Consider the following 18,024-nt stretch of genomic DNA (forward strand, 5'->3'; position numbering starts at 1 on the left):
CAAATTGCTACAAACTTGGTGGCATGAAACAACAGAAATTTACTCCCCCACAATCCTGGAGGCTAGAAGTGTGAAATCAGGTGTAGCAAGGCCACAGTCCCTCCAGACTCTAGGGAGGAATTCTCTGCCTCTTCCAGCCTCACTGGCTCCAGGAACTCCTGGGCTTGGAGGTGTATCACTCACTGCATCATCTGCTGTCTTCACATGTTCTTCTCCCTTGTGTCTCTACAGGGCCTTTTTTCTCTGTGTCTCTGTGTCCTCTCCTCTTCTTATAAGGACACTGGTCACTGAATTTAGGGCCCAGTCTAATGCAGTATGACCTCATCTTAACTAATTACATCTGCAAAGACCCTGTCTCCAAGCAAGGCCGCATTCTAAGGTTCAAGGTAGACAAGAATTTGGGGGAATACTATTCAGTGCACTCCAGGGCCCCTGAGGGGTGGTGAAGGGACAGCCCGTGGCATGCTGTGGCCATAGCTGTGTGGGACTTACAGGGAAGCTAAGGAAGAGAGTTTGCCAGAAGAGAGTTTGATGGGGCCCCTGGGTAGCTCTGTTGGTTGGGCGTCCAACTTTGGCTCAGGTCATGATCGCAGGGTTCATGAGTTCAAGCCTTGCATTGGGCTCTGTGCGAACAGCTCAGAGCCTGGAGCCTGCTTCCGATTCTGTGTCTTCCTCGCTCTCTGCCCCTCCCCCGCTCACACTGTTTCTCTCCCTCTCTCAAAAATAAATAAATATTTTAAAAATTAAAAAAAAAATGAAGAGAGTTGGTCGAGTCTATGGTGCTCACCCAGGGAGAGGTGTGGGAGGAGCCATTTGGTAACTGGCTTTCCCTGTCTGCTTCCCATAACCCACCTCACTTGAGCTAGCTTGAATGGGTTTCTGGTCCCTGCAAATGATGCCTAAGACAGCCTTTTATCCTCTGACCCAAATCCACCAAACGTGCTATTATATTCTCTTTACCAGAGATGTCCATCTGCTGGGGGCAAGTTACACGGTATCCATAACATGCTCTTGATCTTGCAAGCACTGAATTTCCACTTCTCAGAAAGTGAGAGACATCTGGGTGGGACATGAACAGAGCGGGGCTCCTGAGTGGGTTCATGCCTGGCAGCACAGCCCTGGTGGTTCTGGAAGAACTCCCCCACCCCCACCCCCACCCCTGCATGCTACAGAAGCTGTGATCCTTTACTAAGGGGCCCCAGCCCTGCCTCTCACTCCCTTTCCAGCCCAGATGTGGGGCCCACAACTCAGAGGGAGGAGGCTGGACCCTGTCTGAACTTGGAAAAGGCCACATAACAAGGGGCTGAAAGAACAGTTGGACCCCACTTCCCCTTTTCCCAGGTGGCTGACATCAAACACCCTCTTTAACTGGAACAATTCGGGAGCCAGCCCTGGGGCCCCATCCTGGGGTGGAGAGGAGGACGTCGGCAGAGGAGATCAGGTTCTTGGTGGGATCCGGCCAGAGTCTGGGTCTCCCCCACAGATGATGAGGACACTTTGCATCTGCCAGACAGGAAATTGAGGGAAGCCAGAGGCAGGGGAGGGAGGCAGTCGTGTCCTCCCCCCACTCAGCCTGGAGTCTCTACACCTGGATCGAGGTAGGCTAAGGGGCCACAGACAGGATCACGATTTCTGTTCACAGGGGCATGCCCGCCCATACCCAGACACATTCTGTCTCTGTCTCTCTCTCTCACACACACACCCCACTTCCATACACACACACACAGAAAGAAGCATACGTTCCCAACCTTTACTAGCCCTTGGTGACAGATGTGCCACCTGTCCCTTCAGGAAGAATGGAGGATGCCATCAGGAAGACAAGATAACCCTGGGCAGGGAGAAGTGTAGCCTTGCGTTTCGGGTCCATCAGGGAGTGGCGCTGTGGGGGAACAGGAGTGGGGGCCCCTGCCAGACACCGCCACTTTCCCCCCTCCTCTGTGGGCTTCCTGGGGCAGAGGGAAAGAACTGGCCTCTGGGGGCAGAGAGGATGAGAGAATGGATCCCTGGAAGCTGCAGAGAGGCAGGCTTGCCTGGTGGTAAGTTAATGAGGGACTCTGGTGTTTGGCAACCCACCCACCTTCCCTACCTCCATGCATTTCTCAGAACCCAAGGAGTTGCATCCCCCCTCTCCAGGCTTTTTCCACCTTCCCCAGGAGGTTCCCCCAGCTTTATCGAGGCCTTCCACGTGAGATCATTGAGAGCTTCACCAAGTTTGATGGAATGTGGTTCCCTGAAAAGAGAAGGAATGGAAAGCACTGGAATGACCAGCTCTCTGGCATAAGCCCTTCTCGCTACAGATGAGCCCTCTGCAACCAAGGGAAGCATATCCCCCACCCCCCCAGGCAACCGGTGATGACACCAGCCTTAGGATACGGGCTGACTGCACAGGCGCTCTGTCCCTGCCCACCACCCTGCCCCATCTCCTTTCTCCTGAGCGCACAGCTCGGCCTCCCTAAAAGGGGCCACCTTTGGAAGTTCTGTGTAGCAAGGCTCTTTCCCCAGGGCTCACTCTCTCCCCAACATAAACATCAGCATGCTCAAAGCCCAGTGAGCATTTTGATTACACCCACACCATCAAAACCAGTTACTGTCAAGTCCACATGCATTTCTGGGGCAGGGGTTTGGAGTGACCCCTTCCAGCTAGGGCAGAAGCAGGGCTTCTCCAGGCCCCCCCAGGGTGGGTAGATGTGCATACTCAAGGTGAGGGCCTGGGAGAGACTCCAGAAATCATGGAAACTGGACTCTATAAAGCCCGGGTGGACTTCTATTGAGTGAGAGTTCCTTAAAAAGCAACTTACAAATTGTACTGACGGGGCTTCATTGTGGACACATGCAAACCAGATGTAATAATTATGCAAATTATATGCAAAACACATGCATGGGCCTCCCAACTCTTGCGAATGCCAGATGCAGCCCCTGGGGATCCTGACTTCAGCTGAGTCTTGTTGTGGGGCAGAGAGATGACCCTGGGCTTGCCAGTCTCTTACAGTGGGCAGGAAGGTCTTAGCTCCAGGGCCATTCACACCCTGGGAGAAGGAACCAGACGGGGGGTGGGTGGCTCTGATCCAGGTTTGAATGCCAGCTCCTCCCTTCACAAGTTGCTTGACCTTCATGGAGTCACTTCACCCCTTTGAGCCTCTGTCTTCCTGTCTATGAAATGAGGGAGCCAGAGAACACTGGCTCAAGCTCCCATCTGCAAAGTCAGGCAGCTACGAGACCTCAGTGAGGGTCTCCCCTTCCCTGGGAGGCGGGTGGATGTCTGGGCTTCTTTCCACTCCTTGAAATGGAGACTGCCATGGGCAGCACCTTCTCCACGGGCAGCAGCACAGCTGTGGGTTCAGGGAAGGCCAGTGCTGGATGGGCCCAGAACCCACATATCCTTCATTTCTTCAGAAATCTGTCCGAGGTCTCACTTGACCGTGGGGTGTGGCAGATGCTGTTGGTACCCTGCCAGACCCCTTTTCCCCGGCCTGTGCACCCATCATCCCCCCACGGTGGGAGTGCTGGCTGTTAATACTCATGGCCTCCTATTTCAAACAGTCCCTGGCTGATGAGAGCCTCTCCCCGGAAGTTACAAACCCTCCCACCTGTAGCCAATGACTGGCTGCTTCAGGGTTACAAAAGGTTGGTCTCCTCCCCTCAGGGGGACAGCTCAGCAGTGTAGTCAGGGTCTAGAGCCCTCTGGATCAGGCCACATCTAGAGGCTACCTGAGATCCCATTCTTGCTCTGCACGCCCCCTCCCTCGTGTGTCTCCTGAGAGCCCTCCCTAGTAAACTGCATGTTCCTGAATCCCTGCCTCCAGCTCTGCTTCTGGGGAACCTGATTCAAGACAGGAGACAGACCTGCAAACAGAGAAGGACAATACACATGATACCATTGCAGTCAAGGACCCTCAGGAGGCATGGGCTCTTGAGGCCCAGGGAGATGTGTCTGGGGTGGAGAGGAAGGGTCAGAGATATCTCCCCAGACAAGCAATACTGCAACTCATCTGTGGAGAGGAAGCATCCCAAGTGATAGGCGCAGCCTGTGTGGGGCACAGAGGCAGGAGACAGCCTGGTATGTTTGGGGAATACCAAGAGCTCTATGTGTGTGTGGCGGCGGGGGGTGGGGGGGGGTGGGCGTGGGGAGGCTAGGTTCCACAAGAGGTTGGCAGGGGCCATACAAGAGGAGCCTTGAATACTCCAGTGAAGAGTCTGGACTTAACACCCAGGTAACAACACATATAGAATAGTTGTGGAAAATGTCCCTTGGTCACCATTACAGAGAGCAGGTGCTGGAGGCAGGGTGCCAGGGAGGCAGCGGCTGCAACAGTCGGCCGCAAGGCTGACAAGGCTCTGGTGGGGATGACAGGGGGTGGATTCCAGACACTGTCAGGAGAGAAAGCTGACAGGCCCTGGTGGCTGGTCTGGGGGCTGTGAGTATGGGAAGGGTTTGGAAGGTGCCAGGCAGAGGGGAGACACAATGTCAGGCCTGGGGTGGGAGTGACCCTGTGTGGTCAAGTGTGGGGAGAGGGAAGCGTTTAATGAGCTGTCCAGGCCAGGGGTCCGCATTCCCCACGCCTGCTGCAAGGCAGCCACAGGCCTGGGAGCCTTGATGGGGAGGCCTTGATTGTGATGGTGGGTGTTCACATGCGTGGCTGGCACAGCCGGCATTCCAGGGTGGGGAGGGGGAGGGCCCAGGGCTGCTCCCTGCAAGCGGGTGGTGGGGGTGTGGGGGTGGGCACAGGGCCTGGGTTCATGCCTGCTCTCCTCTAGCTCTTCTATTCATAAGCACAGGAATAAAAACCACACAGGATTACCAGCTGGTAACAGAGGATGCAGGCATGTGATGGGAGGGGGGAAGGGGGCGACCCTCCCCTGAGGGCAGGGGCCCGGGTGGGGGAGGGGAAGGGGGGGTGACCCTCCACTGGAGCAGGGCCCAGGATGGGGGAGGCAGGTCGTTGCCATGGCAAACTCATGCTTGGATGGGCAGAACCTGACCTCCACCCAGACAATGCCCTTATCTCAGACCTGCTCTGCCTTAATTCCTTAATTCTCCAGGACATTTGCTGGGCATCCCCTCCATGCTAGAAGCACAGGCAGGTGGGCACCAGGCTGTGCTTAGGGCACCTGAGACTTGCGGGGGCAGAGGTGGCTGAGAGTTGGTAGGAGTCCCAGGAGGGGACCGGGGAGGGGTCTGGGGAGGGGAGGGGGCAATGAGAGTGAGGTGGCATAGGAGGGGTGTTTGTGGGGTTCTTCAGTATACAGGCTGAGGACTGGAGAGGTGTGCACAGAGATGTCTGGGCTTCAGCCCCTGTGAATCCACTCACCTGCCAATTCCTGCATGCTACTGTCACTGTTACTGCATAGAGGTCCCCTCCTGACTGGCAGTTCCCAGATGCAGGGGCCACCTGCTGTCTGTGTTTGTGGAATGGTGAACTGTAGGTTGTAGACAGTCACTCTGTAGCCATGAGGAGGATGCACTGGGGAGGCTGGTGCAGGAAACAAGGCAAGAGATGCTGGTGATGGGAGGGCAGGAACCTGGGAGGAGGGTCGTGGGGCTTTTGTGGACTGGCTGGAAAGATGGGTCAGGGCCAAGGTCACAGTTATGGACTCAACACCCCAGCGGCGTCCTGGGCCTGTCTCCCGCCCGTCTCCCACTTGGCCCTAGACCATACATTTGGCATCTATTCAGGGGGCTCCCTGCCATAGCCTGACGGCTGCGACTCCCCAGAGCAGCCCACCCACCTGCTCTTGCCTTCTACCATGTGACCAGCAGGGTCCTCCCCAGCCTGAGCCTCTTGTAGCCAGGGACTCCCGCATTCCTGGCTACGCTGGTATTGGCCTCAGTTCCTTTGGGAAAGGGCAGGCAGGAGGCTCCCACGGTGGGGGTGGGGCGTTATCCCTCCCTTCTCTCCCCCGCCCCAGGGCTGCACTGGGATGAGGACAGCCTCTCCCCCGCTGTGTCATCCTTGTGCCTATCACCCCGCCACTAGACTGCATCTGTCCTCCTCTCCTCCCACCTCCTCTTCCGTCTGTCTGGTGAAGGGCCCCATTGTGCCTTCAGCCACCTTGTAGAGCTGTGGTGGGGAGGGCGGGGTGAGGAAAGGAGCCTTGGTGCTGGTTCAGAGGCTGTGCTGGTGCCTGGGGTCAGAACTGCTACCGTGGAGTTGGGGACGGAAGAGAGTGGAAAGCGTCCAGAAACATCAGGAGAACGAGGAAGCCCTGGTGATTTCCGAGGGGCTACAGGATGCCTCCAGGCTTCCGGTGTGGGGGCCCTTTTGCTGAGACAAGGCAAGAGGGGAGGCACAAGTTTGGAGGGAAGCCATGCTGAACTGGAGGTGCCTGCAGACACCCAGGAGGAGGGAGGTCCACGATAGGCAGGTATTTGGGGCGTCCCAGGTGTCCGCTGCCCCTTCCCAGTTTGGGGGGCTGGAGGGCGCTCAGCGAGTCCTCTAGTGCAAGGTCAGGATGTCTGCCCCACACATACCCTGCTGGTATCTCAGGTTCCTAGTGGAGCCCCAGGGAAGTGCGCGACCAGTGGTCCTGGTCACCTCATTCCTCCCAGAGGCCTGGGTTCTGTCTGGGCAGGTGGCGGAGGCCCTGAGCGCCTCTGCTGCCCCTGGTCGCCTGGCCTGACACCTCCCAGGCAACTGCTCCACCACCAACGCCACTCTTAGCTTTGGGTCCCTGGTGTGTCCTCATCCTTCCTCCTCTCTCCCTGGATTCTCCAGGCTTCCTGCCCAGGTGCCCTCCCTCTCTACTCCCCCAAACCTCCTTCTTCTCCTTTCCCTGTAATTAGGACGAACCTTGATGGCCCCAATGTATTCAGGGCTCAAACTGGCAGCAAGAGAAAAAGTCATTTTCCCCACCTTGAGAGCTTGGCTTCAGACATTCCGGGGCCAGGCACATTTCGCTCCCAGGAAGAGGTGGGAGAGGTCTACATTCTGCCCTGGGGAGGGTCACCCTCCCCAGAATGGGCTGAATGACTCTTCATTCAGGGGGAGATAAAGACCAAAAAAATGTTTTCCTAACAAAAACAAATGGAAGGTTCAAAGCCCTATCTGATTTATCTGGATTCAGAGAGATGTTAATTCATTGGCAAAAGCTAAAGCCTTGGGAACAAAGAGGCATCCCAAGGAGTTTGTGTGATGTAAAAGGGAAGCTGAGACATTTAAGGGGAAAACCAAGGAAGAAGAGTCAGTGAAGGAGAACAGAAAGATGTGGTCAGAGGAGTAAGCCAGCTGGGCCAAAGGGCTGTGGGGAGGGAGAGAGAGAGAGATGCCAGTCCAGACAAGGGAGAGGAAGTTTCCACGAGATGCAGGGAAGCCATAGGTGAGACCTTGGCTTTCCTGACCCAGAGAGAAGGCGGGAGGCCCTTTATGTGGGCCAGGCTGGGCCAAAAAAGGGCAAGCAAGGTGGAGTGGGGGCGGGGAGAAAACACAGGAAGGGAAGGCATGAGTTCCAAAGAGGACTGGGGATCTGGGATGGAAGAGCTGGGGGAAGAAGCCAGAGAGAGGGAGGCAAGGCCCCTAAGGGGATGGGACTCAGGCCAGAGGGAGGAGGTATGGGAGGAGGGAGATGGCCAGGAAGGCGTGGGAAGCTGAGCACCTGCAGGAGGGATAGGGGGCTGAGTGGGGAGCAGGAAGCAGAAAGCGCTTCACTTGATGGTCTGGCTTCTTGTGCTACATAGCAGGTGAGGTTGAGATCTGGGTTGGGGACAGAAGGATATTTAGATGGGACCAAGGATAGGGGCACCTGGGTGGCTCAGTTGATGAATTTCAGACTTCAGCTCAGGTCATGATTTGTAGTTCATGAGTTCGACCCCCATCGGGCTGCTGCTGTCAGTGCAAACCCTCTGTCCACCTCTCTCTCTGCCCGCCACTCCCCCACCCCCACCCTGCCGCCCCGCTCATGTTCTCTCTCTCAGACAAACAAATAAACATTAAAAAAAATAGATGGGGCCAAGGAGAATGCAGAGGCTCCATCACAGTGTGCACAGCAGGGCCACCCTTGTTTGAAGGTGGGGGCAAAAATGTGGCTTGTAGTGCATATCCAGGGCTGTAGGTGCACATCTGGGGAGGGAGGGGAGGCCTTGGCAGAGTAGGGATTGGGTGCTCCCTGACCTAGGCTCCCAGGGAAAAATTTAGGATCAGTAGAAGCATGACAATGCCTTCTAAAACTACCTCACCCCGTTGTGTACATTATAAAACACGGGTCTATTCTGTAAAAAAAAACCAAAACACAAAAACGCAACCACCCATTTTCATGAGAAAGAAAAGCAACAACAGAAGAAAACATGAGTGGGAACAACTCGACTGGTGCTGGTGTTTCCCTGTGCCCTTTCTGCCCTGTGTCACCAGTGTGCCCATCCAGCTGGCCTGTTTATCGCTGTGCTGGCATACATCTCCTATGCTGCAGTTTTCAACGTCTTGGACAAAGCTGGCTGTGGTTTCTTTCTTAGGAATTGTGAGTGTTTAAATGCAGCCTGTTGTCATTTTCCACCAAGAATCTAGAGGCTGTCCAGGGAATTAAGTGATGGCATGCACTTTTCCAGAACCACTAACACCTGGCACCAAAAGAGTGTGTGTGGTACCATTCCAAGACAGGTGTCACTTCTTGAGTGAAGGCAGCCCATCAAAAAACACAAGGTTTGGGGTGCCTGGGTGGCTCAGTTGGTTAAGCGTCCGACTCCTGATTTCAGCTCAGGTCGTGATCTCGTGGTTTGTGACTTTGAGCCCTGCATCAGTCTTTGCGCTGACAGTGGGAGCCTGCTTGGGATTCTCCATCTCCCTCTCTCTCTCTCTCTGCCCCTCCCCCACTTGCTTGCGGACTCTTTCTCAAAATAAGTAAATAAATAAACTAAAAAAAAAAAACCCACAAGTTTTGTGCAAATTACAGGATTTTTAAGAGTCTTGATAACTAGAGAGGTTTCGCATTTTGTGACTTTTGCCAGTTTGTCGACTACCAAAAAGTGAGCTGTGGGGAAAGCTAAAAAGTTTATCAGGGAAAGGGCGTGCCTCGTCAGTCCTTTCGTGAAGGCATATTTCCGGAGTTGTTGGATATCGGAAGAAGAAATAAGGGAAGAACTCTTCATCAATGAGGACAAGTGCTGAGTTCTATGTAAGTGTGCAAATTCTAAATAAATTGCTAGGAAACGTAAAAACCGAAATGTTGCAGAGTTTTGAGACCATCAAGTTTTCCCTGGCTTTTTTTTGGGGGGGGGGGAATGAGTAACGAACCTTAGCTTTGGGTCCACAGAGATTCCTTGTGGTGTTCCCTCTCTTGCAGTGTGTGTTTAGTAGTTTCCATAATAAAAGTGTTTTTTTTTTTTTTAATTAAGAAAAAAAGGAAAGGATGGAACAAGTGACAATAGATGCTGGTCACTCCTCTTTTCCCTTCCCATTTGGAAGCTCCACTGTATGTTGCCTTCACTAGCGCTGACCTTCCCTTTTCTGGTTTTTGGAACTTTTTTTAATTAATTAATTTTTTTTTCAACGTTTATTTATTTTTGGGACAGAGAGAGACAGAGCATGAACGGGGGAGGGGCAGAGAGAGAGGGAGACACAGAATCGGAAACAGGCTCCAGGCTCTGAGCCATCAGCCCAGAGCCCGACGCGGGGCTCCAACTCCTGGACCGTGAGATCGTGACCTGGCTGAAGTCAGACGCTTAACCGACTGCGCCACCCAGGCGCCCCTGGTTTTTGGAACTTAAACAAGTTCTGTTACAAGTCAGCCAGGTACCAGTTCATTCCTCCCACTGAGGGTTTCTCTTCCTGTCTCCCTTCCCCCACAGCCAATAAGAGGTATTACAATGCTTTCATCGGCCCCCTTTCCCATGTTCATCTCCCACCCCTTACCAGCATCATTTAGTGCTTTTAGCTGCAGGCTACCAGTAGGTGTTATTATATTTCTCTTCTGTTTTGTTTAAGCTTATTTGGTGCTTATATTACAAACTCAGTCTCACTGATCATTACCCACTTGGAACTAACTACACATGAATTGGTAGGATCTTGGCTCCCTATGGATGGCTTCCTCTTCTCTTCATCTGCCCTGTGTGCAATCAGATTGGTTCATTGCCTGATTCCACTCCTTTCTCTGGTGTTTTCCCCTGTCCAGGGAGCCTCCCCAGAGCCTAACATCTTATCTATCCTGGGTAGGCGAATGGCACCTTGGCGGGCATAGGATGCTTTTGTCTTTTCTCGCTTGGCAAAGGAGATGTGCGTTTTCAGTCTGGTGCTCTTTCCCTCCCATGTAACTTGTTCCCTCATTCGGGAAGCTTGTAAGAGTTTTCCCTTTAATCATGGAATTCAGGAATCTTCCCAGGACGTGCCTAGATGTCTGCTTTTTTCCATCGCTCCTGCCTGGAACTCAACAAGCCCTTTCGAACCAAAGTCTTTCTTTGCACCACGGAAAATTTTCTTTCTTGTTTTAAAGTTATTGCTTCTCCTCCATTTCCTGGATTCGTCTCCCCTTCTAGGCTTTTTATTATTCACATGTTATGTCCTCTGGTCTGTCTCTTCCTAGGCTCTTGTCTTCCTCTGTACATGTTCTGTCTTCTTCCATTTTTGTTTTGGGTTTTGCATGATCTCTTCCACTTGGTCCCATTTCCTCTCCTCCGGTTCATGTTAAATTTAAAAACATGCTTCCTAGTTCAAAACAAAATATTTTCTTTTGCAATTGATTTAAAAAAATATTCTTATCGTTTTGTTTTCTTTGTGCCATGGTTGGGCAGGCTGTGGTCTGTCTCCTCCTGTGCCTCTGAGTGAATCGTGGGCTTTCTCCTGACTGTTGGTTCCCTTGGGTGCTCTTTTCTTTGCCTTCCCCCCCCACCCAGAACGTCAATATAAATCATATTAAGTTCACTTTTTCCCAGCTTTCCTGATAAAAATTGCATATATTTAAGGTGCACAAGGTGGTAATCTGGTAGCAGCATGCATTGTGGAGTGAGAGCCACAATCAAGCTGATTAACACATCTGTCTCTTCACAGTTGTTTTTGTTTTTGTATGTGTGAGAACACTCAGGATACACGGTACAGTTTTAATGATGTCCACCATGCCACATGCCAGGTAATCCTGCATAGCCAAAGCTTTGTACCCTTTGACCAACCTCTCCCCCTGCAGGACCCCCCACCACTCTACTCCCGGCCTTGATGAACTTGACGTTTTTAGATTCCACGCAGAAGTGACATCGTGTAGTATTGCCTTTCTCTGTCTTGCTTATTTCACTTAGCATATTGCTTTCTGGGCTCATCCATGTTGTTGCAAATGACAAGGTTTCCTTCTTTCTCGTGGCTGAATAATATTCCATTGTATATGTGTGTATCATGTTTTCTTTACCCATTCATGGAAATCATTCCAAGTAGCTTTTCTAACCACAATGGAATGCAACTAGAAATCAGGAAGAAAATGAGAAAATTCACATTGGCAACAATACGGATGGAACTAGGGGGTATTAGGCTAAGCGAAATAAGGCAGTCAGAGAAAGACAGATATCATACGATTGCACTCCTGTGTGGAATTCGAGAAACTCAACAGATGAACATAGGGGAAGGGAAGGAAAAATAAGATAAAAACAGAGAGGGAGGCAAACCATAAGAGACTCTTAAATACAGAGAACAAACTGAGGGTTGTTGGAGGGGAGGTGGGTGGGGGGATGGGCTAAATAGATGACGGGCATTAAGGAGGGCACTCTTTGGGTTGAGCACTGGGTGTCATATGTAAGAGATGAATCACTGGGTTCTACTCCTGAAGCCACGAGTACACTGTCTGTTACTAACTTGAATTTAAATTAAAAAAAAAAAAAGAAAGAAAATGAGAAAATTCACAAATACTTGGGGACTAAACAGTATGCTCTTGAACAATCATCGGGTGAAACAGGAAATCAGAAGGGAAATTTAAGAACATCCTGAGACAACTGAAAACAACATGCCAATCATACAAACAGACCAACATATGTAACATACCAAAAACTTAACGGGATGCAGCAAATCTGTGCTAAGAGGGAAATCGGTCCTTGTGCATTCTTGCACCTCTAACTGCCCCAAGCCTCAGGTCCAGCTGACAGGCTGGCTGTGCGTGGAGGTGCCCCAGGAGGGTGTGCCCTGTGTCCCCATCCCCCAGGGACAGGGAAGGATTCTGCAGGTCCTCCCAGACCACCCAAGTCTGCTGGCCCCAGCTCTCTGGAGGCCCCTTGCACCTCCCCGCACCACGCTCTCTCCTGGAACTGGACGGCCCTGATTCTCATCCGAGAGGCTCTCCGCTGTTGTCCCCTACTGTGCGGCTGGAGGGACCCAGCACCCTTATTCTAGGGCGCCTGGCTGCGGGCTACCTGGGAGCCCACTATAGCAGCACATTTAGGGTTGGGAAGCAGGGCAGCTCTCCTCCAGGACGTTAGAGGTTCTTGGGTCTCATGAATGTTGACGCAGTGACCGAGGTGGATCATCTATCTCGTGCAGGGTTATAAAAATATACCCGCGAAGAAAAATGGCAGCCAAGTGAAATCGACTTGAACGTGCTACGAGATCCATGACAACGCATCTGGAAGGTATAGAACGCTGAGTGGCACGGAGGCAGTTTGAAGAGTTCTGCACATCGGTTCTGGTAGTAATGAAGTTCTGAGAGGAAAGGAAAGACCTCAAATGCCCTCAGTGATGTTCTTGGCACAACACAACGTATCTCCTGCAAGAATTTCCCCAAACTTTTGGAAGTGGGGTGCAGATGAAGCGTGTGGGAGGCAAGGTGATTTCTCCGAAACACCTGGAGCTGTGAGGAGCAGGGTTCAGACGCCGTTGGGCCACGGCCCGTTGTAGTGAAGGCGGCATTCAGTGGGATGGACGGCCCTGTGTCCAAATTTGAACTTCTCTTGCATTTTAAGTTTCTTTACCACATGGTAAGTGTCATAGGAATATTTTTCTGAAGAGCTTCAAAGTGAAACTATAGATGCTTTCTTTCTTTGTCTTGAAAATCCAAAAAAAGATCATCATCTGAGAGAAATTAGGAACATTTCAAAGCCGCCTGGGACACAGTGGATAAATTATGCCAAAAACCAATTCCTAAGGACTTCAAAGTTGAAAAGTATTTCTTTCAGAAGAAAGGAAATTCTGAAATAAAGTAAATGGCGGCGATTCAGATTATGCATTTCTTCGGCTTTGTTAGAGGAAAAGTATTAAATTAGTATCTGTTCTAAGGGATAGGTTCCTAGTTTATCCGATTTAAATTTATACTTTCCTAGAAGCGATCATGACAAAGTGAAACAAATTTCTGAACTGCCCTGTTCAGATGGAACAAAATAACAAAAAGAAAAGGTCAAACATGTGCAAGGCTTGTGCAGACTGGGAGCACTCTGGAGCCCTCATTCCTCCAAACCCCCCGTTCTGTTGGGATTGCATCGGGCTAATTGATCTTGGCGGCTTGTTGATTTGACATGGTCTTGACCGCCCTGCTCCTTGGTCCTAGCTACCATGTAGGGCAGTGCAGAAAGCTGATCTTCTACTCTTAGTGGCCTAGAAATCCACTTTTTCTGCCCTCTCAGGAGAGAGGTTCTGGCTTTGATGGCTGCTGACTGGGACAAATCACAGCAGCAAAGGTTTCCCGAGTCCTCACTACTTCCAGCCTCGGAAGCAACCTGAGTACATTAGCTCATTCGGCCTTCAAGCAACCCTTAGGGAAGGGATGATTAGCCTCACTTCCTGGGTGAAGAAAACGAGGCTCAGAGAGGTATAGTGACTTGCCCAAGATCACACAGCAAGGAAGACTCAAATCCAGGGCCCTTGACACCAAAGTCAGTGTAATCACTATGTTATTTGTAACCAAAGGGATGAAGTCCCTGTGACACCATGGATTTGTCTGCATCCACTGGGATTAAAAAAAATGCAGTACTACTTTAATCTCATATTTAGGCCATTTCAGGAAGTATGCTGTGTTTTATATACATTTTAGGATGATTACACATTCGAGTACAGTTCTGAAGCTCCCTACTGAGTAGGGCTGACTGTCCTCTCTGTTGGTGGGATGACACAAAAGACAAACACGAGAGGGAAATATTATGAAACAATTCCTCATTAAAAAGTAAATTTCCCGGGACGCCTGGATGGCTCAGCCCATTAAAGCATCCGACTCTGATTTCGGCTCAGGTCATGATCTCATGGCTCGTGGGATAGAGCCCTGCATCGGGCTCTGTGCTGAGAGTGTGGAGCCGGCTTGAGATCCTCTCTCTCTCCTCTCTTTCTGCCCCTCCCCTGCTCTCTCTCAATAAATGTAAACAAACAAACAAATAAATAAATTTCCTTTGCTAAACAAACTGTGGGATATTTATACAATGGAATACTACTCCACAATGAAAAGTATGGATTCGTGTAGCAGCATGGATGAGTCCCAAACGCCTTATGCTGGGCAAATTAAGCCAGACACAAAAGAGGACATAGTGTACGATTTTTATTTACATGCAATTCTAGAAAAGGTAAACCTGGTATTCTTTTGCTGCAGCTGCCACAGACAAAGTGGCTGAAACAACAGAAGCTTACTTTCTTACAGTGCTGGAGGCCAGAAGTCAGAGATCAAGTTTTGGGGAGGGCTGGTTTCTTCTGAGGTCTCTCTCCTTCCCTTGGAGATGACTGTCTTCTCCCTGTGTCTTCACATGGTCTTTCCTCCCATGTGTGTGCATATCTGTGTCCTAATCTCTTCTTTTTAAAAAATATTTAAAAATGTTTATTTATTTATTTGCTTATTTGTTTACTTATTGACAGCACGCATGAGAGAGAGAGAGAGAGCACAAGTAGGGTAGGGGCAGAGAGAAAGGGAGAGAGAGAGAATCCCAAGCAGGCTCCACACTCTCAGTGCAGAGCTGGACTCAGGGCTCGAACTCATGAACTGTGAGATCATGACCTGAGCCGAAATCAAGAGTCGGATGTTCAATGGACTGAGCCACCCATGAGCCTCTCCTAATCTCTTCTTAGAAGGACACCAGTCATACTGGATTAGGGCCCACCCATGTGACCGCATTTTAACTTAATTACCTCTTCAGAAGATCTGTCTCCAAATACAGTCACATCCTGTGGTCTGGGGGTCTTACTGTCCACTTAAGACTTCCACATTTCATTGTATGTCAATTTCACCTGGAAGAAAATCAGGAACAAGTACCAGACTCTAGTGAGCGATTTGCATGCACAGTGTTTAGGGGTGAAATATAGTGATGTCTGTAAATTGCTTTTGAACTGATTGATGGGTGAAGAGATGGATAGATACAGCGGCATGTTAACAACTGTAGTATCTAGGCGGTGGGTTTATATGGGTATTCACGGTACAATTCTCTCAACATTTCTGTATGCCTGAAGTTTTTCATCATAGGACGTTGGGCAGAAATATTTTTAAAAATAACATTTCCATTGCAAAATGTTAGTCAGACATTTCTCTTAAAGCCTCTTCAGTGCTAGATCAAGTCCACCCATAGAGAGAACCACCACAACCCCATGCCGCGTCACTGGTAGGTCATTGGTGTTTTTAGCCCCTATATGCCGGTGTCTGGAGAGAAGGGGAGGAAGACAATTCAGAGAGAAGCTTGAGGATGCTAGGAAATTCCAGGGACTGGGTAAGGTGTCAGGGGAAACTGAGGCGCAGCGTTGTTTAAGCTTTGTTGTTTAGAATCCAGGGCAGACCATGATCTGTTTTCTTAAGCCACGATGGAGTAATTAAGCTGTGGTGGATGTTGTGGGGCGGGGGGGGGGCAAGTGAATGATAACGAGTTGGTAGCACACAGTAGGCTCACAAGTGCTGAATAAATATCTGAATGAAATTGGAAAGTGGCCTTCTAAGCACGTGGCCCTCAGGAGATAGTGAAGTCGCCTGTCTGGTGGAAGGGAGTCTGTCCCTGCCTCTGCCCTGGCCCACCTCTGGCCTGGCCTGAGTTACCTCGAGAAATGGGCCCAGGAGAGGCGGCCTGGTCTCTGGGTTCCTGGACAGCCTGGGTGAGGGCGCTTTGCCACATTCTTAGGAGAGAGCACATCCAAAACAATTTCTTTTTCTAAAAACTCAGTGCTAACATGTTCCAGATGTCCATTTGTTATATAATGGGGTTTGTTTTAATAGCGTCAACTTCCAGATGTGCAGCCTGGAATCAAGAAGCCCATTGGCCCCCTGAGGACACCATGGGCCAAGCTGAGAGCTGCCCGGGGAGGGGGGGGAGAGGCAGACGTACGTGCAGAACCAGGCACGAGAGAAGAGCTGGGGGTGCCTTCCCGCCTACTGGGCCACTCACCTGCCCAGTGTCTGCCCCCGACGGGGGACTGGGCAGGGTGGTCCAGCCCTGTCCCTGAACAGGGCCTCCTGGGGGACAATCGCGGAAAGACAGCCTGAGGGGTGTGTGCCTTGGGATCCGGGGTGCACCAGAGCTGCTGGGTGATCCTGGTTGGGTCCCTTGGCTTTGCGGAGCCTCTCTGTCCTCAGACGTAAAGTGGGTCAGCACCACCACACCCTCAGGGTCACGGGGGAGGACAAGGTTTGGTGAGTGGCACAGAGGAGATACTGGGAAGCCTTGGGCCTTTCCTCAGAGTGGAAGGACCAGGCCCTTGTAATCCAGCATCCCGTGTCCCCCTGCCCCGGCTTTCCCACCAAGCCGGGAAGCCCCTGGACGGCACCAGTGACATTTTCCCTGGAAGGCTGGAGAAGTGCCATTTGTGGAGCAGTCACCACCGCGCCCCCCCTCCCCACCCCCCGCCCCGGGGCTTGTTTCATGGCCTTACAGTTATTCTTTTGTTTGCCGCAGGGTGACGCCCAGAGGTGTAAGTTTGGCCCTCTGGAGCCTTGCTGAGCCCGTCACTCCCTCCTGTACATGATGGCCCTTGAGTGCCAGAAGACAGCAACCCTGTCTCCCAAACCTTCTGCTCTTGGGTGGCTGCAGCTAAAACATTTGAGGGATTGAGGTTTGAGTGCCCCAAGAAGGGGTGACCCAGACCCCTGACAAGAAAGATCACAGAACCTTGATGTAGTCATAAGAAGCACACACGCCTTTATCCACAACAGAAAAACTCACTGCCGTGAAAGACAATCACCCCCAAATTAATCCATGCAAATAATGCGATTCCAATAAAATTCCAATCAAACGGGGGGGGGATAATATTAGAACAGAAATGGACAATGAGTATAGAATAATAATTGCTGTGGACTGAATGTCTGTGTCCCCCGAATTCATATGTTGGCATCCTAACCCCCAATGTGATGGTATCAGGAGGGGAAGACTTGGGGAGGTGACTGGATCTGGGGGCAGAGCCCGCTGGCACGGGATTAGAGCCCTCGTGGAAGGGACCCAGAGAGCTCACTCACCCCACTTCTGCCATGTGAGGACACAGCGGGAAGCCGACGGTCCGCCACCTGGAAGACGGCTTTGCCTAGAACCCAGTCGTGCTGGCATCCTGATCTCAGACCGTGAGAAACACAGTGCTGGTGTTTATACGCCACCCGGTCTGTGGTCCTTGGTTACAGCAGGCCAAACGGAGACGGCCGCGGTACCTCTGCCAGTAAAGACCAGTAAGGGGGGCACCGACCCTGCCAGCTGTTCAAGTGCTTCACACAGTTTGCGCCCCGGGACCCGTGGTGCCAGCACTTGCATAGCAGAGAGAGAAACGGCCCACCAGACTGGAAGTCTGGAGACAGACCCGTCCACAGAGGACGGTGTGGGATGTGGGAAGAAAATGCATTTCAGGGGGCGCCTGGGTGGCTCAGTCGGTTAAGCAGCCTTCTCTTGATTTTTGCCCAGGTCGTGACCTCGCGGTTTGTGGGTTCGAGCCCCGTGCTTGGGAATCTCTCTCTCTCTCTCTCTCTTTCTCTGCCAACTCTTTTGCACCCACTCTCTCAAAGTAAATAGATAAACATTAAAAAAAAAAACCAACGCATTTCAAACCAAAGCCAATGGAAAGTGTTGGCTGGTTCCCTTCAGGGAAAAGGACTTGCCTGGGGCAGTGTGGAGAGTGAGAGAGGAGGGCTTGGTTTTCACATTGTCTCTTTCAGGACTGTGACTTCTCTAACACTAGACGTGTATTACCTTTTGTT

The sequence above is a fragment of the Puma concolor genome, chromosome A3, assembly GCF_028749965.1.
Source record: "Puma concolor isolate L17-30 chromosome A3, mPumCon1.1.hap2, whole genome shotgun sequence".
NCBI lineage: Eukaryota > Metazoa > Chordata > Mammalia > Carnivora > Felidae > Puma > Puma concolor.